The 27,537-nt window shown below is 41.0% G+C and overlaps 1 protein-coding gene and 1 non-coding gene across 4 annotated transcripts in view; both read right to left on the bottom strand.

Annotated features, from left to right (window-relative positions):
* LIMA1 (LIM domain and actin binding 1) overlaps nucleotides 1–27,537 on the bottom strand; it is a 103,211-nt gene that overhangs the window by 70,709 nt on the left and 4,965 nt on the right. The window lies entirely within an intron of this gene.
* Nucleotides 6,736–6,843, bottom strand: LOC115900125. The gene has a single exon (XR_004059805.1). It is a non-coding gene; the product is annotated as a U6 spliceosomal RNA (small nuclear RNA).

Below are 27,537 nucleotides of genomic sequence, written 5' to 3'. Positions count from 1 at the left end.
CTACAAAAAATTAAAAATTAGCTGGGTGTAGTGGCACACACCTGTAGTCTAGTTACTAGGCCCAGGAGTTGGAGGCTACAATGAGCTATGAATGGCACCACTGGACTCCAGCCTGGGTGACAGACCAAGAAGTTCTCCCCCACCAAAGGGAAAAAAAAAAAAAAGAGTCCTGTGATGCAGAATACTACTGTTCCGCACGTAATATTTGTTCTTCCAATGAAATCCTTGTCTGAAAGTAATACTAGTTTTGTTAATGTTTTAATCCTCATGTTAGAAGGCATAGTATGCCCTTTAATGGTAAGGAGCTCTGGGTTAGAGACAGATAAGTCTAAGTGGGAACGTTGGCCTCATCACTTAATAAAAAGTTTCCCTAAAACTTGGATTTCTCATCCATAATAATAGCACTTACTTCATAGTATTCTCACGAAAAATAAATAAGATAAAGAAGAAAAGATCCTGATACAGAATAAGTAAGCAATAAATGTTACTGTTTAGTATTTTAACTGTTTTCTTCCTGGACAAAATAATCATTAAGTCTACACATGTACTTTGCAATAAACTGGAAAGTACCAAAGAATACATGACACCTATTTGTCTATCTGGTATTTAACTGGCAGACTCACCAAACAATGCCAGCCCCTTCTCTAAGATAAAAAAGACACAGGAGCAACAAATATTTCAGCTAAACTTAACTATACAAAACTATCATAGTTTTTTTGAACTCTGTAAGGCAAGTTAAGGAAATGCTGATGAATGCTTTAAGATATTATTTGGTAGAAATATACTACCAATATAGGTGTGGGTATAAATACTGTCAGTTCTTTCATAAAGATCAACTCTGGATCAAACGGAAAAAAAAATATACAAGATACGTTTGCAGGCCGGGCACAGTGGCTCACAACTGTGATCCCAGCACTTTGGGAGGCCGAGGCAGACAGATCACTTGAGGTCAGGGGTCAGAGACCAGCCTGACCAACATGGTGAAACCCCGACTCTACTAAAAACACAAAAGTTAGCCAGGTGTGGTGGTACACCCCTGTAATCCCAACTACTTGGGAGGCTGAGGCAGGAGAATCACTTGAACCCTGGAGGCAGAGGATGCAGTGAGCTGAGATCGTGCCACTGCCCTCCAGCCTGGGTGACAGAGTGAGTGAGACTCCATCTCAAAAAAAAAAAAGAAAAAAAAGGTATGTTTGTAAAAAAGGAAACGGATTTATTATTTGAGAGACCAAGCATGATACAGAAAAAAAAAAAAGGTTAACTCCCAAGTCTAAGTCTATGGTTTTGATTACTCCCAGCCAGAAAGTTAAGGAAAGTCAGAACATCTATTTTGGTATACAGCTAGGAGAAGCACACCTTACACTCAGGGAATGAGATGACTCTCACCCTGACCATACTTGTCTTCACAGAAGCATAATGTTATTTCTCAGCAATGTGATTAGTACCTATGAAACAGATAAAGGTAAGAATCAATACATGACTTTTGATAGACTCTGGTACCAGGTTATTGAATAACTACTTCCTATGAGATGTAGGGAGAGGTCCCTGCCTGAATGGTGTGCATAATCTACTGTGCTTGTTGACATATACACAAACATTTATAGTACAAGACAGACTGTGGTTAGAGGCTACTCATGGTCTAAGAATACAATACCTGATTTTCTGGCTTTGTGAGAGGGAAAGGAAAAGACATCAGATGACTTGGGACTTACAGAATGGGCAGAATTTCATCAAAGTGAAGGCAGGAGGAGGAAAGGAGGAGGAAGGAGGAGAATAGCATTAGCACCTTTGGGGAGTCAGTTAAACTCCAAGTGCAAGAGAAGTTGAAGATAGACAAGACTTGACTGGGCGTGGTGGCTCACGCCTGTAATCCCAGCACTTTGGGAGGCTGAGGCAGGTGGATCACCTGAGGTCAGGAGTTCGAGACCAGCCTGCCCAAGATGGCGAAACCCCGTCTCTACTAGAAATACAAAAAATTAAGGCCGGGCGCGGTGGCTCAAGCCTGTAATCCCAGCACTTTGGGAGGCCGAGACGGGCGGATCACGAGGTCAGGAGATCGAGACCATCCTGGCTAACACGGTGAAACCCCGTCTCTACTAAAAAAAATACAAAAAACTAGCCGGGCGAGGTGGCGGGCGCCTGTAGTCCCAGCTACTCTGGAGGCTGAGGCAGGAGAATGGCGTGAACCCGGGAGGTGGAGCTTGCAGTGAGCTGAGATCCGGCCACTGCACTCCAGCCTGGGAGACAGAGCGAGACTCCGTCTCAAAAAAAAAAAAAAAAAAAAATTAGCTGGGTGTGGTGGCACGTGCCTGTAATCCCAGCTACTTGGAAGGCTGAGGCAAGAGACTCGTTTGAACCCGGGAGGCGGAGGTTGCAGTGAGCCGAGATTGTGCCACTGCACTCCAGCCTGGGAGACAAGAGCAAGACTCTGTCTCAAAAAAAAGACACAATGGGGTCTGACTGGGAAGAAAAACATGCTAAGGAGTTTGGGTCATATTCCAATAGCAGGAAGAATTCACTCGTGAGTGATCGGAGATGAGGTCTAATCTTAATATGCTATTTACTTAGCACATGCACGGCTTTTATAAAAAAAAAAATTTCTGAGTCTCAATATCCACACCTGTAAGATAAGATCTCTGTAGTGGATTAACCACAGTCTCTCTGGTGGAACACATAAAGTTTCTGAAAAAGCATGTAACATGACTATCATATTTTAAAATATTATTCAGCAGTGGTGTGCAACTTGCTAAAAGGAAAAAAGACTGGAGTCTAAATTACTAGTCAAGAAGATCCTAAAACTGAGAGGTAATCAAGGTTTAAATTCATGAATTAAATTAGGGTAGGTGGAAATGGGAAAGTAGGAAGAGAGAAACTGACAGTTCTTAGAATAAAATGAACTTAGGGTAAAAGAGAATCAAAGCTGGCATCATCAAACCTGAATGACTGGAAGGCTGTTGATTCCATTAACAGACAGTAAATATAGAAAGAAGAGGGAAAATGATGAGTGTTGATTTACACATGTTGAGATATACATGTCAGCAAGAGAAATCCAAGTGATATACAACAGGAAACTATAAATTCAAAGCTAAAGTTAGAAATTCAACTCTTGGAATTTTTAGGAAGATTTTAAGACACTTACTTTATGCGAAGCATATATCTCAATCCTCATAATCATTCTACAGGATTGGTTTTATTGTCTTATATTTATGATGATGAAATTGAGATCAGACATATTAACTTTACAAAGATCACTTAGCTATAAAGTAGCAGAGCTGGGATTCAAATGCATATTCTGTTTGATTCCAAAGTCCATTTTCTTTCAACTACAATTAATGAAGAATGATTAAAACCATCACTTTTAGCTAATGCAGAAAACCAGGTAGAAAAATCCCTGAACCACCTATCTGAAAACCCATACAAATTATGTTTCAGTAAGAGAATAGTGGTGAGTATCTTCCCAGAGTGGTGAATATCAGAGATAATCATTCCTGCTTTCAGGGAAACTTAAAAGTTATCCTGGGCCCACTTGGAATACCCTCCATTGTAGGTAAGTATCTGGCTTTCATAGGCCTGCATTAAAGGTGTGGTATTGGGGCCGGGCGCGGTGGCTCATGCCTGTAATCCTAGCACTTTGGGAGGCTGAGGCAGGAGGATCACCTGAGGTCAGGAGTTCAGGACCCAGTCTGGCCAAGGTAGTGAAATCCTGTCTTTACCAAACATACAAAAAAGTAGCCAGGCATGGTGGCAGGCAACTGTAATCCCAGCTACTTGGGAGGCTGAGGCAGGACAATTGCTTGAACCAGGAAGCAGAGGTTGCAGTGAGTCAAGACAGTGCCATTGCACTCCAGCGTAGGCGACAGAGCGAGACTCCGTCTCAAAAAAAAAAAAAAAAAAAAAAAGAAAGGTATATTATCTCTCCCCACCTACCCAGTCTCTCTGAGTTCCATTTTCAGACTTTTAGACTCCAAAACACATTCTCTTCAGTCACATGCATTCTATTACCACATGAACTGTGAAGGAAGAACTGCTGGATTGGAAGACAGTTGGCTGCAAGAGTTAAAGGAAACATATAACAAAAATAAACAGATTTTTAGCTTCAGAGACTAGAAGGATTGTCGCATGACAAATAAATGGTATACATAGAAAGGGGAACTGTTTGCTGAGAAGGAAGATGCCTTCAGTTTCAGATACAAATGGTAGATTTTTTTCATCAACAAAGTAGCTCAGAAATCAAGTAACCAAATCCCCATTTTTACAGTGAGGAAACCGAGACACATAAAGGTTCAATCATTTTCCCAAAGTCACCAGGTGGTTAGTATTAGAGCTAGAATTCTAACTCCCAGGATCAATGTTCTTTTATCAAACCAGGTAGCTTGAGATGGGCCACTAAACTGTCCTAGGGTGAGCTGTGGCTTGGAGATAAAGATCTCTCTAACAAAGGTCCTTGAAAAGTTGAAGAGTGACTCACTGGGAAATCTGCCCCAGGTATCTGCTTCCTCAAGCTATTGCTTAGGGTGAGGCCAGTAACTGCTCCAGGAAACCTATTCTAATAAATTCATTTACAGACTCTCCTGACCAAGGGAACTGTCTCTCAGAAACCAGGCTTGGACAAAAACAGCTGGGCGCGGCAGCTCACGCCTGTAATCCCAGCACTTTGGGAGGCTTAGGTGGGTGGATCACTTAAGTTCAGGAGTTTGAGGCCAGCCTGGCCAACATGGTAAAATCTTGTCTCTACCAAAAATACAAAAATTAGCCAGGCGTGGTGGTGCGTGCCTGTAATTCCAGCTACTCGGGAGGGTGAGGCAGAAGAATTTCTCGAACCCCGGAGGCAGAGGTTGCAGTGAGCCAAGATTGTGTCACTGCACTCCAGCTTGGGCAACAGCACAAGACTCTGTCTCAAAACCAAAAAAAAAAAAAAAAAAAACACCGAACCAAACCAAAAAATAAATTGCAGAGCTGGCCCTGCAACCAGCCCTCCCCAAGCCACTAATAAAATCCTGTTCTTATATATCTGATCTCAGTGGCCTCTCTTTTTTATCTCCTGAGATGGTTACTTATTCAAGAAGTATGGCTTCCTGAACATAGCCTCAGAAAATTAGAATAAAGTAAAAACTACAAACTCACTTATGAAGAAAAAATGGGCCAGGTGTAGTGGCTCATGCCTGTAATCCCAGCACTTTGGGAGGCCGAGGCAGGCAGATCACATGAGCTCAGGAGTTTGAGACCAGCCTGAGCAACATGGTGAAACTCTGTCTCTACAAAAAAAATACAGCAAACTATCTGGGCATGGTGGTGTGTCTGTAGTCCCAGCTACTCAGGAGGCTGAGGTGGGAGGATCACTTGAGCCCTGGAGATTAAGGTTGCAGTGAGCTGTGACCACACCACTGTACTCTACCTGGACTATAGAGCCAGACCCTGTCAAAAAAAAAAAGACACACACAAAAAAAAAAAAAAAAGAAAAAGAAACAAAAAGAAAAGAAAAGGAAAGAAAAGAGAAGAGAAGAGAAGAAAAAGGCCAGGTGTGGTGGCTCACGCCTGTAATCCCAGCACTTTGGGAGGCCGAAGCAGGCGGATCACGAGGTCAGGAGATAGAGACCATCCCGGCTAACACGGTGAAACCCCGTCTCTACTAAAAATACAAAAAATTAGTCGGGCTTGGTGGCAGGCACGTGTAGTCTCAGCTACTTGGGAGGCTGAGGCAGAAGAATGGCGTGAACCCGGGAGGCGGAGCTTGCAGTGAGCCAAGACTGCCCCACTGCACTCCAGCCTGGGCGACTGAGCGAGACTCCGTCTCAAAAAAAGAAAAGAAAAACATTATTTTTAAGAAATAGATTGTAATCCCAGCACTTTGGGAGGCCGAGGCGGGCGGATCACAAGGTCAGGAGGTCGAGACCATCCTGGCTAACACAGTGAAACCCCGTCTCCACTTAAAAAATACAAAAACTTAGCCGGGCGAGATGGCGGGCGCCTGTAGTCCCAGCTACTCGGGAGGCTGAGGCAGGAGAATGGCGTAAACCCGGGAGGCGGAGCTTGCAGTGAGCTGAGATCCGGCCACTGCACTCCAGCCTGGGCGACAGAGTGAGACTCCGTCTCAAAAAAAAAAAAAAAAAAAAAAAAAAAAAAAAAGAAATAGATTGTAGAGTTTTAAAGTTTTTCTGCCAACAACTCTTCCCAATTTGAATGTCATCAGGTAAAAAGGAGCAATTAAAAGAAAAAAAAAAAAAACAACCTAAAATACTTCAAGTTGCAAAGGGGAATTTTAAATAAAAGTAACATGAAATATGTTGCTACATAATGTTTTTTTCAGAAAATTACATTTATTTCTAAGTTTATATTTCTGTACAAAAATAGTGACTAAATTCACATTCTTGAACATTTTTTGGAAGTTAATAGTTATTTATTTATTTTTAGACGGAGTCTCGCTCTGTCACCAGGCTGGAGTGCAGTGGCGTGATCTCGGCTCACTGCAACCTCCGCCTCCCAGGTTCAAGCAATTCTCCTGCCTCAGCCTCCTGGGTAGCTGGGATTACAGGCACGTGCCACCACTCGGCTAATTTTTTTTTGTATTTTTAGTAGAGATGGGGTTTCACCATGTTGGTCAGACTGGTCTTCAACTTCTGACCTTGTGATCTGCCCGCCTCAGCCTTCCAAAGTGCTGGCATTACAGGCGTGAGCCACCGCGCCTGGCTGGAAGTTAATAGTTCTTTAACTTTTTTTTTTTTTAACGTTATTTTTTTAAACATGGACTGCTTCACAAATTTGTGTGTTAACCTCACACAGGGACCATGCTAATCTTCTCTGTATCATTTCAACTTCAGTATATGTATGACTGAGTGAGCACTCACCTTTTATTTTGAAACAATTTCATACATAAGACTTGCAAAAATAGTACAAGAGTTCCCATATACATTTCACCTAGCTTTATCTTATATTACTATACTACAGTTAGCAAAACTAAGAAATGAGCACTGGTACAATACTATTAACTATAGACTTTATTGAATTTCCACCAGTTTTTTCATTAACGTCTTGTTTCTGTTTCAGGATCATACACTGCATTTAGTTGTCGTGTCTTCCTAAGTCTCCCCCAATCTATGACAGTTACTCTGCTTTTCCTTGTCTTTCATGAGCTTGATATTGTTGAAACTATTGGTCAGATATTATGTAGAATGTTCCTCAATTTGGGTTTCTTGGTTCTCCAATAAAATAGAATCAAGACTCCTTGGAGAAGTGGTTGATTCCAGAGCTGGGGAAGGGCAAATACAAGATCAGCCTGGAAAATCTTGCAATACTCAAAAAACAAAAAGTTTTTTTGAAAAACATGATGTTTTCTCGGATTAGATTGAGATTATAAATGTTTGAAAAGAATAATCCAGAGCTGATGTGCCCTTCACAGTGCATCATATCAAAGGGTACATGATGTTGATGTGATGTCTTATTACTCATGACATTAGCCTTGATCACATGGTTAACGTGGTATATCAGTTTCTCCTCTGTAAAGTTATTATTTGTTTTCCCTTTGTAATTCATAAATATTGTGAGGGAGAACTTTGACTCTGCTTCTCCTTAAACTTTTTCCCATTAATTTTAGCACTCATGGGTGGGTCCTGCTTATGGCAATTATTACTGGTATTCTAATGGTGATTTTCTGTTACTCTCATCCTTTCTGCATTGATTAATTGAAATTCTTCTATAAGGAAGATTTGTTCTCCCTCATTTATTCAACCATTTACTTATTATTATTTTTATTATAATAGAGATGAAGTCTCCCTATGTTGTCCAGGCTGGTCTCAAATTCCTGAGCTCAGATGATGTTGAAGGCGGAAAGAGTGAGGGTCGTGATCAACTCAGTATACCACTGGAGGCTATATGAGTAAACAGCAAACTGTTCTCATGAATGCAGAATGTTAGCAAACTGACAAACTGCATCTGCCACCCAGAAGGAATGCTGAGGGCAGTCACCACGGCAGTGTTTCTTGTGATTAGGCATAATTGATGCCTGTTAACAGTAATATAAACCTGTGATCAATTAAGCAGTTGACCAATCATTACCTCCTCCTCCCTGCTCTTTCTACAAATAAATACGAAGGGCTGTAGAAGCTCAGTGGGCTGCCTTTGCTCACTAGAAACAGGGAACTCTCTTTTTCTTCCTCTGGCCCCTTCCTTAAAAATAGTTACTTTTGTTTTAAGTTTTCATTTCTGCTTAGTTCAGTCTCATAATGACGGTCTCAAGTAGTAACAGTAGTAACTGTCATAGCGATGATCTCAAGTAGTAACCTTGGCAGTATGCCACAAGATGATCTTCCTGCTTCGGCCACCCCAAAGTGCTAGGATTACAGGCACGAGCCACCACGTCCAGCCCAACCATTTATTTATACCAGTATGGTTTCATAGATAGTTATTTTATTCCCTGTGTTATAATCCAACACTATCCTTATTTTGTTGCTCAAATTGTTCCAGCTCTGGCCATTTGGAGTTTTTCAGCTTGGCTCCTGTGTTCTCTCAACTTGCCCTGTTTTTTGTTTGTTTTGTTTTTAGCACGTCCTTACTTTCTAGCACTACAAGATGTTCCAGGCTCATCTTGTATTTACCATGCCTCAGCTCTGGAATCAACTACTTCCCCAAGGAGCCCTGTTTTCTTTTATGGGAGAAGTTAACATCTGGACACTACTAGTTATGCTCATTGCCACTGAGATGTCACTGCTTCCAGGCTCTCTTAGTGGACAAAACCAAGAATTATATGTGTGTATACTGACCCATGTATACACACTTTGTGTGTGTGTGTGTGTGACAGAATCCACTGTCACCCAGGCTGGACTGCAGTGGTGCAATCACTGCTCACTGCAACCCACCTCCTGAGCACAAATTATCCTCCCACCTCAGCCTGCCGAGTAGCTTGGACTAGACACATGCCACCACGCCTGGCTAATATTTTAAACTTTTTTGTAGAGACAGAGTCTCACCATATTGTCCAGGCTTGTGTCAAACTCCTGGGCCCAAGTGATCCTCACACCTCAGCCTCCCAAAGTGCTGGGATTATAGGTGTGAGCCACTGCACTTGGCCTATACGCACACATTTCTTTGTTTAGCTCTATATCTATCTATACTTTTTTTTTTTTTTCCTGAGGCGGAGTCTCACTCTGTCGCCAGGCTGGAGTGCAGTGGTACGATCTCGGCTCACTGCAACCTCCACCTCCCGGGTTCAAGCGATTCTCCTGCCTCAGCCTTCTGAGTAGCTGGGACTACAGGCATGCACCACCACACCCGACTAATTTTTGTATTTTTAGTACAGACAAGGTTTCACCATGTTGGCCAGGATGGTCTCAATCTCTTGACCTCGTTGTCTACCCACCTCAGCCTCCCAAAGTGCTGGGATTACAGGTATGAGTCACCGTGCCTGGCCCTATACATATTTTATAAACTATAAATTCATCCTGACACTTCTGACTCCAATCCAGCATCACAAGGTTCAGTCTAGTATTCCCTCTTGGCTTATTTGTAACTTCTTTCTCTGATAGTAAAAAGCCTAACCCCACAGAACTTTGATTTCTGAAAAGAGATCTAGAATCTCTAAAATTACGCAATAACCAGCTTCTCCTCCCATGATACACCATATATTTTTTTCACTCCATTTAAATGTTATCCCCTACTCAACCTATTCACCTTAAAAGACTCAAGTGAAAGACCACACATAGCCCTTTTCCAAACTGCCCTAGCCCTATTCCTAATCAGCATAAGTCACTTCCCCTGCCTTATAATAATTTTATAATTCCTACTCAATAGCAAGATACTTGAAGTCAGAGGACAGATCTACTTTGTCTTTTACTCTTCTGACATCTAGTATTTAATACATTGCTTTCTAAATAGAAAGAACTCTATAAATATGCCTTCCATAAAATTACACATAGCTTTAAATTTTATCTGAAACACAATTAATACAGAAACTGAATGCTTATCCTGGAGTCCCAAGACTAGTGATGAGAAAGCATATATTTTTCAGAACTGTGAATTACCCAGTAATTTTAGCTTATTCAAACTCTCATATAAACTCACAATATAAAAAACTGGAATCACTAAACAACATCAAATATTATACATAAAAAGTTCACTACTCTATTATTCAGAAACATGAAGATAGACAAGTCTGCAGGCATGTTAGAATAATCACTGCTACTGTTCTTGGAAGAGCTTCAGGTATGTGTAGAAACATGAATCTAGACAATAGGACAATTGTAACATTGACCAAATTCCCAGGGGTCAACAAGAATGTAAATGTTTACATCAGGACAGACTCACTTCAATAATAGTTAATCTTTTTATCTCCTTTTAAGGATATTTTGTGCCTTCAAAAACACTAAGACTCAGAGCAAGAGCAACACAAATGAGGTTGTGTAATTGAGAAGCAATTCCAGTTTTTTCTTGTCTTGCAGAATCCTCTTTTCCTACCTCCACTCTTACTCCCAGCAATCTATAAAGGGTCAGTTTCCCATCTGTGAGTGAGCTCACTTACGCTCAACTCATCAAAAGTCACTTATTCCACATGATTCCCAAAGCTGGATCCTAAGGCCTAACTTTCCTGACTTCCACTCCTAGAGTTTATTTATTTTTTTAATTTTTTATTTGTTTTAGACGGAGTTTCACTCTTGTTGCCCAGACTGGAGTGCAATGGCGCAATCTTGGCTCACTGCAACCTCCACCTCCCGGGTTCAAGTGATTCTCCTGCCTCAGCCTCCTGAGTAGCTGGGATTACAGGTGCTCACCACCTGTAATGAGTTTTTGTATTTTTAGTGGAGATGAGGTTTCACCATGTTGGCCAGGCTGGTCTCGAACTCCTGACCTCTAGTGAGCCACCTGCTTTGGCCTCCCAAAGTGCTGGGATTACAGGCATGAGCCACCGTGCCCAGCCCAGTCCTAGAATTTCTACTCCATGCGGGATAGTTTCATATGTCCGATATGCAACATAACATAACCCGAATCATATGTATTATCCTTTCTTAACCTCTACTCCTCAAATTAAGTTCATTTAATTACAAATCATTTTTCCCCAAAGAATTGGTAAATGAATTTTTGCTTACTTCAAATAACACAAAACATAGTATAACAAAATGTAAATGAAGTTTGAAGTTAAAAAGAGAACTTACAGGCTCTCACTGGGCCTCTAATTGTGGTGACATGTGCAAATTTCTTTACTTCTCTGAGGCATATACCATCACCTACCTTAGCTAGTCAAAAATTCTATATAAAATCCCTACACAGGGACACATAGTGGAAAGAAAATAGCAAGAGGCTAAGAGGATGGGGCATGGATTAGAATCTAGCTGTTGAGATCTCCCACCACTAACTAGCTGAGTGATCTTGGGCAAGTTGTTAAACTGAGTTTCCTCATCTATAAATTGAGGATAAAAGAAACTACTTCATTGCGGAAAGAATTAAACAAGTTCTTAAGTGTCAAGTATGTACAACTCTACCTAGCACCCAATAAGAGCTTAAGAAGTCATTTATTTACTTATTTACATATCAATAAATGCTATTTTAGCCCTTTCCTTGCTTTGTCTTTTGCCTTTCTGACATCTAGTATATTGCTTTCTAAACAGAAGGAACTCTATAAATACATCTTGAATAAAATTGGACAAAGCTTTGCACATATGGACTTTGCACAAGCTTTTCCTCATATCTGTTTTTTTTTTTTTTTTTTGAGACGGAGTCTCGCTCTGTCGCCCAGGCTGGAGTGCAGTGGCCGGATCTCAGCTCACTGCAAGCTCCGCCTCCCGGGTTTAGGCCATTCTCCTGCCTCAGCCTCCCGAGTAGCTGGGACTACAGGCGCCCGCCACCACGCCCGGCTAGTTTTTTGTATTTTTTTTTTTTGAGACGGAGTCTTGCTCTGTCGCCCAGGCTTGAGTGCAGTGGCCGGATCTCAGCTCACGGCAAGCTCCGCCTCCCGGGTTTACGCCATTCTCCTGCCTCAGCCTCCCGAGTAGCTGGGACTACAGGCGCCAGCCACCTCGCCCGGCTAGCTTTTTTTGTATGTTTTAGTAGAGACGGGGTTTCACCGTGTTAGCCAGGATGGTCTCAAACTCCTGACCTCGTGATCCGCCCGTCTCGGCCTCCCAAAGTGCTGGGATTACAGGCTTGAGCCACCGCGCCCGGCCTCCTCACATCTTTAGGTAGGCTCAAGTTATCTCTTGATACAAGCCATTCTCTGAGCACACTACTACCCTCTGTCTGAAAATGCTTGAGCCTCCCTGGCCTTCTGCTATAGGTCCCAGCTTGGGGGACACTTTGTTCCAGATACCTTCCCTGACCCCTCAAGCTTGGGCTAAAAGGTTCCTTGTAAGTTCTCAAAGTATTAGACCTATCCCTACCTGATCAGATTGTTAATTTTTTTTTTCTGAGACAAAGTCTCACTCTTGTCTCCCAGGCTGGAGTGCAGTGGTGTGATCATAATTATTGCAGCCTCGAACTCCTGGGCTCAAGCAATCCTTCAAGCTCAACCTCCCAAAGTGTTGGGATTACAGGTGTGAGCCACTGTGCCTGTCCCACACTGTAATTTTTAAAAATCACACTGTATTTTAACTCCCAGAACAGTGCCTGACACATGGTGGGCACTCAAGTATTTGTTAATGAAGAGAGGGATCCCAGGGATCTGAAATAATTTTTGGATTCAGCTATTTTTAGAGACTAGTGTTTTTGGGGAAAAGAAATCAAACAATAGAGTAGGTTGTATATGTTTATTCCAAAATAAATCTTTCCAAGGTATGGGAAACCAGTGGAGATAGCCATCAAAAAAATGGTCTCCAGTATTCTACTAAGGTAGAATAAAACTGAACCCCATCAATATTGTTTTAGTTAACTCCCTCTACTGAGATAATTTAGGTGTTTTCTTATAAATGCTAATGAATAACTATTTGGCTCTACAGGTAACAAAATCAAATAGTAATTTTAGAAACCAAAAGGAAGATGAGAAATAAAGGGGGAAAAACACTAAATTCAGTTGGTTACAAATTTGAGCGTACATAGAATCACTTAGGAAACGTGTATACAATACTGATTTTCAGGTCCCATCCCATGATTCTGATTCATTAGGTCTGGAGAAAGGCTCAAAAAACCCACATTTTAATAAGTACCTCGAAGTAACTCTAGTGTCAGAGGTTCCCTCATCAAATGCTGGAAAACACTGAATTAAAGGGTTTAAGGCAGGACACAGTGGCTCATGCCTGTAATCTTAGCACTTTGGGAGGCTGAGGAGAGAGGACTGCTTGAGGCCAGAAGTTCCAGACCAGCCTAGGCAACATGGCAAGACCTGTTCTCTGTCAAAAAATAAAATAAAGTAAAATAAAATAAAATAAAAATTAGCTGGGTATGGTGGTGCATGCCTGTGATCCTAGCTACTTGGCTGAAACAGGAGGATTACTTGAGCCCAGGAGGTCGAGGCTGCAGTGAGCCATGATCACACCATTGTACTCCAGCCTGGGCAAGAGAGCAAGATTCTGACTCAAAAATAAATAAGTAAAGGGTTTAAGACCTACATGTATTCTAAGAAAAATGGAAAGACAACAACAGAAAATATTTTTATATTGCCCACTTCAATTTTATGTTGCCATTCAAATTTGACAGTGTAAGGAAAATGGCTGCTCTTTAAAAGTACACAGAAGTTCGGACAAAAATGAATCTGAGACACTGTACTGATTAATTCAATCTGCCTAATTTGATGCCCATCATCTAGGTTCACCTAGTACTTCTCTGTCCAGATGGCACAAAATCATTGTATTAAAGCAATGACTCATGATAATAAAATTGAGTTATTCTCATTCTTTTTTTTCTCTAGCCAGGTTTGTTGCTGAATTTAAAATGCTGCTTGAGAAAGATAAGAAGGTTAAAAAATAAAAAATCTTTTATTTTTATCTACTGAATAAGAGGTCAAGTATAATATGAATTGCCCAAAGTTAAAGTAGGCAGCCAACAGGCTTGTGCTCTCATCTTGAATCTGCCACTAATTAGTGGTATGACCATGAACAAGCCACTTCTCTGGGTCTTTCTTTCTTCCTGTGCAAAATGAAGGGGTTAAAATAGCCTAGTGCTTTTCTAGCTGCAGGTCACAATTAGTGAGTTGTGAAAGCAACTTTAGCGATCAGAACCAACGTGTTTGTTTTGATGAAAAAGAACAGAATGCAACTGAAAATGTTAAAGTGCATCAGACATAGTACAGGTAGATTTTTTTTTGAAGTTTTTGTTTCAGTTATTTGTATGTGTATAAACTGAATAGGAACGTAAAATATTTCTTATTGTGGGGTATAGTAAAAATATAGTTTGACAAGTGTCAGCATGGATGTGGAGAAACTGGAACCGTTATACACTGCTAGTAGAAACGTAAAATGGTGCAGCCACTTTGGAAAACAGTCTGGTGGTTCCTCAAAACATTAAACACAGAGTTACCATGGGATCCAGCAATTCCATTCCTATGTGTGTGTATATACATACTCAAGAGAAATGACAACACATGTCCACACAGAAACTTGTACACAAATGTTCGTCAACTGATGAAAGGATGAACAAAATGTGGTATACTGATACAAGGGAATATTATTCGGTTATAAAGAGTAATGTAGTACTGACACATGCTACAACATGGATGAACCTTGAAAATATTAAGCTAAGTGACAGGAGCCAGTCACGAAAGACCATTTACTGTATGATTCCATTTATATGAAAGGTCCAGAACAGGCAAATCTATAGAGACAGAAAGAGAATTAGTGGTTGCCTGGGACTGGCAGTAGGAAGACAAGGAACTGACTGCTGATGGGTATGAGTTTTCTCTGGAAGGTGATAAAATGTTGTAAAATTGATTATGGTGATGGCTGCACAACTGTGTGACCATATTAAAACCACTGAACTGCACACTTTAGGTGAATTGTATGGTATATAAATAATTTTTCAATAAAACTTTATAATTTTTAAATGATGGCTTGAAAGTCATTAGACTAGATGACAGATGATCACTGAGGTCCCTGAGAATTCTCATGCGGCCCCCCACAGGGCTCACCTTGCCCACCCTTACCCCATGACTCTCTGGAGGCAGGGCAGTAGAATGGAAACACCAGCTGGTTCCAATTCCCATTCCAGTGCTTACCAGATGCATGGCAACCTCTCTGTACTTTACTTTCCTTCTATGCAAAAGGAAAATGATAAATCTGCCTTACAGGGTTGTTTTAAACTAAAGGAGACAGTAAATGTAAAACAGTGCCCGGCACATTGCTTGAGGTCAGAGGCAAATCTTGTCAGTCTTCGCATGCTTCAGAGTCTAAGCCACATTCAATAAACATTATTCTAAAGGTTCAGTTAATAGAACTCATGGGTTTAGCTTATTTTATGTGTCATATTGACTTAAGAAGGTTTATGTCAATAAGGCCGTGATTAAAAATAATTCATGGCCAGGCACAGTGGCTCACACCTGTTAATCCCAACACTTTGGGAGGCTGAGGTGGGAGGATCACTTGAGCCCAGAGTTCAAAATCAGCCTGGGCATGATGGTAAGACTCCACCTCTATAAAAAATTTTAATAATTAGCCAGGTGTGGTGGTGGGTGCCTGTGGTTCCAGCTACTTGACGGGCTGAAGTGGGAAGATTGCCTGAGCCCAGGAGATGGAGGCTGCAGTGAGCTGTGATGGTGCTACTGCATTCCAGCCTGGGCAGCAGAGTGAGAGCAGTCTCAAAATAAAAAAAAAAAAAAGTTACATTTGCTTCAGCTGTTTGACTTTTTAGCTTGAAAGTTGCTCTCATTATTTAAAACATTGCTGGTCATGGCGGTGGCTCATGCCTGTAATCCCAGCACTTTGGGAGGCCAAGGCGGGTGGATCACCTGAGGTCAGGAGTTCGAGACCAGTCTGACTAACATGGAGAAACCCCATCTCTACTAAAAATATAAAATTAGCTGGGTGTGGTGGCGCATGCCAGTAATCCTAGCTACTTGGGAGGCTGAGGCAGGAAAATCGCTTGAACTGGGAAGGAAGAGGTTGCAGTGAGCCAAGATCATGCCATTGCACTCCAGCCTGGGCAATAAGAACAAAATTCCGTCTCAAAAAAAAAAAAAAAAATTTTTGCTCATCACTATATAATGGAAGTGGTAACATTAGTTGAAGAGAAATTGTTTCTTTAAAATATCAACATTTTTATTTCATAATTATTGGAAAAACTACCCATTTTTTAAATGTTTTGAGCACTTTGACCAATTATTTACTGTAGTTTTTATTCAAAAGTCAAATTAAACACAAATCACTTTTTTCACATAAATATAACTTAGTGAATTATAAAAAGGATAAGTCCAAATACATGCTGGCCTTTGTAAGGTTCTTGTACAATGCAAGTTTTTAAAATCTTTAATTAGGTCAGGTGCTTTTCAAAAAAAAACTTCAGTAGCCATGGTGGAATCCACGAACATCCTTCCCATCTCCACACAGCACCATCCTTCCTTACCCTCCTCCTTCCCGTTGGGAACCTTCTTCCGCAGGTCTCAACAAGCCCACTGAACCAGAGCTGCCACTTCCTTCACTGTCTAGGCTCCTTGGTCAGTGACTGGTCAAAGATGGGCCTGCTCCATATAAACAATTATATGGAAATACACAATGTAAGAAGAAGTCCCTGCCAGCTCTTGTCTGCCCTTCCCCCAAACCAATTCTACTTCTCAAAGGTAACCTCTGTCAAAGTCTGGAGTATAAACTTTCTGATATTACCTATACAATAATAATAATTGCCACCAGATAGCACTATGTGTCAGTCACTGTACTAAGCACTCTACATATGTTATCTCAGTTTACCCTTGCAACAAGTCATGAGGTAGGTACCATCACAATGCCTATTTTACAGATGAGAAAACTGAGGCACGGAGAAATTGACACACAACACGCGTAAATACAAACATGTTTTAGAAATACGATGGTTTCATGTTAATGTGCTGTTCAGCAATTATTTCTTTCCTCTTGGACATCTTCCCATCTCGAGGCATACAGATCTATCTCAACCTTTCAGAACCTCATAATATTTCATTCTGTAATAGTTGAAAACCTATTTAACAAGGCCCCTGGGGATGAACATGTAGGTTACTTTTGCTTCTTCATTGTTAGGAATAAGAATGCAACGTACATGCTTGTACTACTGCCTACCTGGGGTGGGATGCATCTACGGCATAAATTCCTAGAAGGAGCATTTCTAGTTTAAAAGGCCTATGCATTAAACTTTTAAACAGATATTCTCAGATTTCCCTCAAAAAAGTCACATCCATTTATATTTGAATCTTTCTCCACATTCTTATCAGTAATAAGCATTATTTTTATTTTTTCCAATCTGATAGAAGATGTGTGAAAATGGTACATTATTGTTTCAGTTTTCACTCCTTTAATCATGAGTGAGGTTGAACATATTTTCAAATATGTGTTGGCCGCTCAATACATTTACTTTTTTTTATTCTGAGACAGAATCTCACTCTGTCACCTAGGCTGGAATGCAGTGGTGTGATCTCGGCTCACTGCAGCCTCTGCCTCCTGGGTTCCAGTGATTCTCCTCCCTTAGCTTCCTGAATAGCTGGGATTACAGATGTGCGCCACCACGCCCAGCTAATTTTTGTATTTTTTTTAGAGAGAGGGTTTTACCATGTTGGCCAGGTTGGTCTCGAACTCCTGACCTCAGATGATCCGCCTGCCTCAGCCTCCCAAAGTTCTGGGATGATTACAGGTGTGAAAATCACTGTGCCCCCCAGCCACATTTACTTTTTTTTTTTTTTTTTTTTTTTTGAGATGGAGTCTCGCTCTGTCGCCAGGCTGGAGTGCAGTGGTACAATTTTGGCTCACTGCAACCTCCGCTTCCTGGGTTCAAGCAATTCTCCTGCTTCAGCCTCCTGAGTAGTTGGGATTACAGGTATCATGCCCAGCTCCTTTTTGTATTTTTAGTAGAGATAGGGTTTCACCATGTTGGCCAGGATGGTCTTGATCTCTTGACCTTGTGATCTGCCTGCCTCGGCCTCCCAAAGTGCTGGGATTACAGCAGGAGCCACCACACCCAGCCCGCCTATTTTTTCTTTTGTGAAGAACAAGGTCTCAGTATGTTGCCCAGGCTGGCCTCAAACTCCTGGCCTCAAGCTATCTCTCACCTCTGCCTCCCTAACTGCTGGGGTTACAGGTGTAAGCCACCGTGCTCGGCCATATTTATTTTTTTAAACGTCATTTATAAATTGTTTATTATCTCTACAACTTAATTACTTTTTTTAAAATTACACAAGGACTTTCTGAATATTATGTGTAACTCCTTGTACAATTGGATTTGCCTCTCACAACAGCTGTCCTTTCCTGGTGTCTGATTCTTATCCAGATCTCATTAATATTCTTTCCAAACAAAAATGCTGCTTGACTATACAGACGAGAGCCTCATTTCTGTGGAGTTCCTTTTTGCAGGACACCCACCCCTGACTGCTCATTAATATTCTAAGCAGAGCACAGCCTTGTAAAAAGCCTGACTGACACTGACAGCCCAGGCATTGAGAGAGGATCACTGCTGTTACCCTCCACCACCCAGTCTAGTGCTTTCAGATAAGGGTGGCACTCTGAGTATCAGGATCACCTGTGGAATCTGAACCTCTCATATGGAGTCCAAACACATTAATTTTTGCAGACCCAGACCCTAACTGCTCACCATCTAGACAGATAATGTCAGAATCAGGTACAAGTTTGAACCCCTTGAGCATAAGCCTGAGGATTGGTTATTGAGTACTAGCCATATGCCAGGTGCTTTACATGTTATCTCATTCCATTTGATCTTATTCGCTTAATTCTTACACTGTCATGAAGGTGTTATTATTATTATTATTGTAAGAGACATGGTCTTGCTATGTTGCCCAGGCTGGTCTCAAACTCCTGGGCTCAAGCAATCCTCCCACCTCGGCCTCCCGAAGTGCTGGGATTATAGGCATGAGCCACCACACCTGGCCAGCAAATATTTATTATTCTTCGTTTACAGAGGAAGAAATTAAGGCTCTAGAAAAGTTCACATAGCTAATAACTGATAGAACTAGGATTTGAAACAATCCCACAGACCGTAATGTCCATGTTCTAATGACATATTACAAACCACATCTTCCCGGTATTTAGGGGCTCTCTGGACCAGTCTTATCCTTTAAGAGCCTTGAAACTAGGATTATTAAAGGCTGGGCCAGATGCTCCAGCCTGTTCCACATCTATGCCAACTCTGCCCAAGGCTCCTTTGGGCTCAGGTCTACATATTGAGTCTACTACACACTTACTAGGTAACATGAGGAAAATTACTCTAAGCCTTAGTTTCATCATCATTAAAATGTTCTCTTAGTACACTGCTAAAATAAGTACTTAATAAATAATGATAGCAGTGGTGGTAATAAAGATACCTAACATTGGCCGGGCATGGTGGCTCACGCCTGTAATCTCAGCACTTTGGGAGGCCGAGGCGGGCGGATCACGAGGTCATGAGATCAAGACCATCCTGGCTAACATGGTGAAACCCCGTCTCTACTAAAAATAAAAAAAATTAGCCGGGCTTGGTGGTGGGTGCCTGTAGTCCCAGCTACTCAGGAGGCTGAGGCAGGAGAATGGCGTGAACCCGGGAGGCGGAGCTTGCACTGAGCCGAGATCGCGTCACTGCACTCCAGCCTGGGCGACTGAGTGAGACTCCGTCTCAAAAAAAAAAAAAAAACAAAAAAAAGATACCTAACATTTATTGACCATTTACCACATGTCAGATACTGTCTTAATTGTTTTGCATATATAACTTATTTAATCTCCATAGTAACACACTCAGAAGTATTACTGTCTCACTTTATGGAGGTGTATTACTGAATAATATTCAGTTGAAGAAACTGAGGCCCAAAGAAATTAAATAAATGTTAGCTCTTTTCATGTTTTAGGAGGCTGGCTTGGAAACAAAATGATCTCCAGCATGGAAAATAAACCAGAAAAGCAGTTCTAGTGTACATGATTATTTCAGGGTCAGCTTATTTCTGTTAAATCACTGATAAAAAGAGAATATCTCTAATGTAATCTCTGAGAAACTGATAGTTACTACCAGGAACACCAGATCTGATCAAAGACCTGACACCATTTCTCTGCACCATAAAGTCTAAATCTGTAAAAGTTGTATCTCTTAAGGATAAAATTTTAGGGCTGGGCGCGGTGGCTCATGCCTGTAATCCTAGCACTCTGGGAGGCCGAGGCGGGAGGATCACCTGAGATCATGAGTTCCAGACTAGCCTGACTGACATGGAGAAACCCCGTCTCTACTAAAAATACAAAATATTAGCTGGATGTGGTGGCGCATGTCTATAATCCCAACTACTCAGGAGGCTGAAGCAGGAGAATTGCTTGAACCTGGGAGGCAGAGGTTGCAGTGAACCGAGATCACACCATTGCACTGCAGCCTGGGCAACAAGAGCAAAACTCCGTCAAAAAAAAAAAAAAAAAAAAGGAAAGATAAAATTTTAGGCATTATCAACACATCAACACCTCTGTTAGTACTCTTAAATTGGGCCAGGCACCGTGGCTCACACCTGTAATCCCAGCACTTTGGGAGGCCAAGAAGGATAGACTGCTTGAGTTCAGGAGTTTGAGACCAGCCTGGGAAAAATGGCAAAATCCCATCTCTACAAAAAATACAAAAAAAAAAAAAAAAAAGTTAGCCAGGTGTGGTGGCTTGTGCCTATAATCCCAGCTACTCAGAAGGCTGAGGTGGGAGGATTGCTTCAGCCTTGGAGGTGGAGGTTGCAGCAAACCAAGATCACACCACTATGCTCCAGCCTGGGCAACAGAAGGAGACCCTATCTCAAAAAAATAAATAAAGAAAGAAAGAACTCTATGTTGAAGAGACTATAACTATAATCTTCCCATAGGGCTTCTATTACCTTATTCATTCATGTGAATATCTTAATCTTGTGCTCATGAATCCCAGATTAGTTTTTTACATAATTGTGGTAATCTTCATATATCTTATTTAGACAGGTAAAAGAGTAATCCCAGTTACAGTCTTTAAAAACTGACTTTGGGCCAGGTGCAGTGGCTCACACCTGTAATCCCAGCACTTTGGGAGGCCAAGGTGGGAGGATCGTTTGAGCCCAGGAATATGAGGCTGCAGTCACTGCACTCCAGCCTCGGTTACAGAGCAAGACTCCACCTTGAAAAACAAAAACAACTGACTTTGGTCTAAAATTTGTAGATCATGAACAACCACCCAAGAACTTTCCTAATCTTCTTTTTTCCCCCTTTAAATTAAAAAATTACCAGATGAAATCCAAGTCTAACTCCACCTCTCTCCCAATTAATAAAATTTGTTATTTGTTCATTTGGTTCCTTCCTGCCCCGTCCCAGCTGATCATTAACTTATTCTAAGGTCAAACATAATCCAACGAAGTGAGGTGTTCTTTTTTTTTTTTTTTTTTCCCCCAGTAGTTTTTTTCCACACATAGTAAGAAAAATCTCTTTTGGTAAGTAGAAAAACTTCAAATTTAAGGTAAAGAGTAGAGAAAAACATAGCTAATTAGAAAAATAACATGGAAATTTACAATTGACCAAGACCATTACAACAAAGCACAGACTTTCTCTGAACAGCATATTTCTCCTTTAACCTTTGTACCTTTTCATACTTTAACATCAGATGCACTGAATACCAGTGCCTGGAACATGTAGGGGCTCAATAAATATCTGTCATATGAATGAAAAACTGTCACACTAGTACTCAGTTGCCACACATCTCAACAAAGGCCCACCTACATAATTGAATATCTGCCTAGAAACTACATGCTCACAAGTCTTGCCAATTACATGCTTAATTAAGGCAAAGTTGTTAATTAAGGAGTCTTTACAATCTCAAAGCAAAAGAAACATATACGCTTATTTTAGGAAGGCTCCTTCTGTTAAAGATATAACCTTCTTATAGTAGCCCTTTGTCCTTAATAATTAATCAAGTTTTCTCTAAATACAGGGCTTCTTAGTTTCACTTCTGGCCATTTCCAGTAAGGGCCTGGCTTCCATTCTCATCTGAAATTTTAGATGATATGCTTTTTTTCAGGACTTACTCAATCTGAATAGTCAGTTCAGATCAGTTTAACCAATCCCTTCAAGCAGGAGAATTAAAATGGGTTTACTGAAAAGTGACTCTTCTCTAGGCAAATTCTTTAATTCTTCCTTTTTTTAAAAATCTGAGAAGCTACCACATAACAATGCCTTAATCAAGGACAAGTATCACTGAGGCTAGTCACATGAAGCTGTACCAAATCACACAGCCACACAAGTGATAAAATTTGGCTACTTATCTGGACCAATGCTAGGCATCTTATTAAGAACTGGTTATAAACCTTTTTATAAGACAGAGTCTTACTCTGTCTCCCAGGCTAATTTTTGTAATTTTAGTAGAGACAGGGTTTTGCCATGTTAGCCAGGCTGGTCTTGAACTCCTGACCTCAAGTGATCCGCCCACCTTGGCCTCCTAAAGTGCTGGGATTACAGGCGTGAGCCACCGCACCTGGCCTGGTTATAAACATATTAATGTTACTGTTTCAATTGAATTTTAATGTTTAGCTTCTAAAAGCTACATCCAATTCGGGACTATAGAAAACAGTTACTGAGAGGCATTTGCTGGGTAGTGGTCTTTCAGTCGGCATGGGAAAGATCATCAGTGTCTCTGGGTCTCAATTTCTTCATCTCAAAAACAGATATTGATTCACACAGGATGGTTATGAGGACTAAATGAAAGGATAAAAGCAAAAGTACTTTGAAAAGTATCAGCTACTATACAAAGCATTATTTTTAATAAAACTTCAAGCCAGTATTAAGAAAAAAAATGGAATTAAAAAAGACTAACCAATGAAGAGAAATAGAAACTAGAACTAATTTGTTTTAATGTCTGGTTCAACTAGATGTTAATAAGAAACTTTTTGTTTAAAGCTGTTGCTGAAAATCTTTCTAATCAGTACACTGTACTATTTCAGAGCATGTGTTAATAGTAAGTATAATGAAAATCATTTCATCTTTTCTTGAAGATTCTAGATAGTTTCCTAATTTTTCTCCTAGAGAATGAAAACAGAAAAAAAAAACTTCTGGTTGTTTGTGGATTCCAGTAATTGGGTTTTAGTTTTGCCACACTGACTTTTAAAAATGTAATGGGAGTTGATAAACTAGTATAATCCAGAGTAACAACCTGGGAAGTAGATGGCTATAGTGGTAGTAAAATAGTGGCCTGGATCCTGGAAACACCTTGGAAAACTTGCACTCAGATGGAACTGAATCCTGGTTGTCACAGTATCCAAACTTTTGTCCTGCTACCTTCCAAACTCCTCAGAGACTGCTACCTGATTTGAACCCAGATGGACCGACATCAGCTATTGTCCAGTAAAAACAATGCAACACTTTGGATTGCAAACCAAAACAAGACTTGTCCAAATGAAAAGTCTATCTTCAAGGCTTATTCATTCATTCAACAAATATTAATTGAGCATTTACGAAGTCTTCGACAGTGTTCCAAGTGCTGAAGACGTAATGTTAAAAATGACAGACAAGGCCGGGCGTGGTGGCTCACGCCTGTAATCCCAGCACTTTGGGAAGCTGAGGTGGGCAGATCACTTGAGGCCAGGAGTTTGAGACCAGCCTGGCTAACATGGTGAAACCCTGTCTCTAATAATAATAATTAAAAAAAAAAATTAGCCAGGAGTGGTGGCGCATGCCTGTAGTCCCAGCTACTCCGGAGGCCTGAGGCATGAGAATCACTTGAACCCATGAGGTGGGGGTTGCAGTGAGCTGATATCACACCTTTGCACTCCAGCCTGGGACAGAATGAAACTGTGTCTCAAAATAACAAAATAAAATAAATGAGTTCTTAATTGCTTATATGTGCATAATGACTACAAAATGAAAAGGAAGGGAAAGGTTCTCATATCTACAAGGCTTATAATCTTACAAGAAAGCAATAACTTATAAATAGTGACAACATTAAGTAAGGTAAGAAATGAAGAAAAAATTAAGTGTTAAGTAAAGACTGGGGAGGGAGTCACTGATACAAGTAGAAGAAATTAGAAAAGGCTTTTTTTATTAAAAAAACTTTTTTAAAAGGTAGCATTTGATTTGGGCTCTTAAGGAAAAGGATTTCAACAGGAGTGTGGGGAAGGGGAGGAGCATGAGGCTGTGGGAACTGCATGAGCAAAGGCACAGAGGCAGGAAAGAACTGGGCAGGTCCAGGAAACAGAGAATTATTGTAGGGTCACAGTGCCAGGGTGGGTAGTGTTGTGGGAGATAAGCCTAAAAGAATAGGCTGTCAGAGTCGGGGTGTGGGTGTCTTGAAGAGCATGTCAGAAAGTTAGACTGAATTTACTTAGGCATTGTTTCCCCTTAAGTTTGTATATTAATCTCTTGAGATACTTGTTAAAACTTCAGGTTCCCAGGCCTATCCCTTAGACACACTGATGTGCAGGTCTAGGTGGGACCTGAGACTCTACCTTTTTAACCAACGCTAGGTAATTCTACCACAGGCCATTAGAGGAACCGTATTTTGAAAATCAGTGCGCTTTTTTTTAATGACAACTCCGAACTGCAAGGGAAAAACTAAAGCCAACTCTAAAGATTGCTCAAGGACTCTGGCAAAAAAAAAAAAAAGAGGGAATCTGAATTCGAAGACTGATTAAAGAGGCCTTATCACTCCTGGGGCAGAATCAACCTAACCTGGGGATTGATCTAAATATGGGTGGAGAAAAGTATTAAAGTGGTAAGGACAACCTCAAGCTTTCTTCTTAGTGAAACTGGGTATATGCAGATGCATGGCGCACAGGGACTATCCACATAGCCTAACAGGTAGCTGGAAATACAGATCAGGAGCTCAGATGTACAAAGGCATTAAACATACTGGTTTGGTACTCTAAAGTAAGTTCAATACAAATTAAAGAATTAAATATAAAGAGTAAAATGGTAAAAATCAGAAGGAAATGAAAGTGAGTATTTAACCAATCTCTGGATGGTGGAGGCCTTCTAAACATCACAGCACCAGAAGAAATCTCAAATTTAAAAATCCAGGCTGGGTGTGGTGGCTCACGCCTGTAATTGTAACACTTTGGAAGGCCGAGGTGAGCAGATTACCTGAGGTCAGGAGTTCAAGATCAGCCTGGCCAATATGGAGAAACCCTGTCTGTATACTAAAAATACAAAAATTAGCTGGGCATGGTGGCGTGTGCCTGTAATCCCAGCTACTTGGGAGGCTGAGGCATTAGAATCACTTGAACCCTGGAGGTGGAGGCTAGAGTGAGCCGAGATCGTGCCACTGCACTCCAGTCTGGGTGACAGAGTGACATCCTGTCTCCAAAAAAAAAAAAAAAACACTATAGATAAGTAATAATATACTACATACAAAATTAAAAGGCAAACTAACTGGTTAAATATTTGACCACAGGACAAAAAATTAATATTCTTAAAATACGAGAGTTTATACAAATCACAAAGAAAAACACTAAGAATGGTTCTGTATGAAGTAGAAGAAGCTGTTAAATAACTTGCCTTGGAGACGTATACCCTCTAGTCACAAAATGAGACATTTTTCACATACATTGTAGACAATGGAGTTTTGTGGCATAGATCAGCAGGGCTCCTATGATTTTATCTTACCAGTTTCCAAGTGTCAGTCTATGGGAAGGCCTAAAAAAATACCAATCTTCTTGACTTCTTTTTTTTTTCTTTCCTTCCCCCAACCCCCACAGCAAGAACCCCATTCAATTTTTTTTTATACTTCTATTTTCCTGAAAGTTAAAGAGCACAAACAAATTAAACTGTCCCCAAGCTTCCCCTGCTACTCTGGTGGAAACTGCCTTTACTGCATCCAGTCTTTCCTCAGGCTCTATATATCTAAAATGAGGTGAAAGGTTAGAGATGAGAAAGAAGGTAATTCCAGAATGCCTAGTGAACAGCAGTAGCTCCAAAGGCATCCATTCAGCACAGAGGTTGTCCAGTCTTGGGGATCAAAAGTCCAATCCTTTCATTTTACAGATGAGGCTCTGAGTCAATGAATGAATGACTTGTCCAAGATCACCTGATTGGCCGATGACAACATGAAGTTGGGAATCCTGACTCTCAAACAGCACCCTTTCCATTCTGCAGTACTGCTTCACTGATCACAAGCTCTGGCCCCTCAAAACAATGGGCAGTAATAACACCACAATTTCAACTTCTATATACTTTCCACTTTATCACTCCACTCACTCTATTTGGTCTAATAAACGCCTGTGCTTCCCCTACAAAACGCTCCAAATAAAAGAACACCAAACAAAAAAACCAACATAATTAAAATGTTAATGCCCAAATAAAAATGGGAATGGGATTAACCCAAACATACTTCACAGAAGAAACAGAAATGAATGTATGAAAAATGTTCTCTTGCCGGGCGCAGTGGCTCAAGCCTGTAATCCCAGCACTTTGGGAGGCCGAGACGGGCGGATCACGAGGTCAGGAGATCCAGACCATGCTGGCTAACACGGTGAAACCCCGTCTCTACTAAAAACTACAAAAAACTAGCCGGGCGAGATGGCGGGTGTCTGTAGTCCCAGCTACTCGGGAGGCTGAGGCAGGAGAATGGCGTAAACCCGGGAGGCGGAGCTTGCAGTGAGCTGAGATCTGGCCACTGCACTCCAGCCTGGGCGACAGAGCGAGACTCCGTCCCCCCACCCCCCAAAAAAAGAAAAATGTTCTCTCTCACTAGCAAAAAAATACAAATTAATTCACTTCTGCCTATCAAATTAGAAAAGATTAAAAAATAATACTTAGGCCGGGCGCAGTTATTCACGCTGTAAACCCAGCACTTTGGGAGGCCGAGGTGGGCGGATCTCCTGAGGTCAGGAGTTTGAGGTCAGCCTGATCAACATGGTGAAACCCTGTCTCTACTAAAGAATACAAAAATTAGCCAGGTGGGCTGGGCGCCGTGGCTCACGCCTGTAATCCCAGCACTTTGGGAGGCTGAGGCAGGCGGATCACGAGGTCAGGAGATGGAGATCATCCTGGCTAACTCGGTGAAACCCCCTCTCTACTAAAAACACAAAAAAATTAGCCGGGCGTGGTGGCGGGCGCCTGTAATCCCAGCTATGTGGGAGGCTGAGGCAGGAGAATCGCGTGAACCCGGGCGGCCGAGGTTGCAGTGAGCCAAGATGGCGCCACTGCACTCCAGACTGGGCAACAGAGCGAGACTCCATCTCAATAATAATAATATTAATAATAACAATAATATTCAATGTTACCAAGGCTGCACTAAGATGGGCACTCACAATCACTGCAGTTGAGAATGTTAATATTTAATAAATAATATTATTAAATATTATTTATATATAAATAATAAATAATATTATTAAATATTATTTATATATAAATAATAAATAATATTATTAAATAATATTAAATAGTTAATAATAATAAAGTCTAATCTTTACAAAAAGCAATTTGGGAGCAGGTTTAGTATTTTTTTTTTTTTTTTTTTTTGAGACGGAGTCTTGCTCTGTCACCCAGGCTG

This window comes from Rhinopithecus roxellana, chromosome 10 (assembly GCF_007565055.1).
Source record: "Rhinopithecus roxellana isolate Shanxi Qingling chromosome 10, ASM756505v1, whole genome shotgun sequence".
Classification (NCBI taxonomy): domain Eukaryota; kingdom Metazoa; phylum Chordata; class Mammalia; order Primates; family Cercopithecidae; genus Rhinopithecus; species Rhinopithecus roxellana.
The sequence above is the reverse complement of the archived record's forward strand: the minus strand, read 5'-3'. Positions and strand labels throughout refer to the sequence as shown.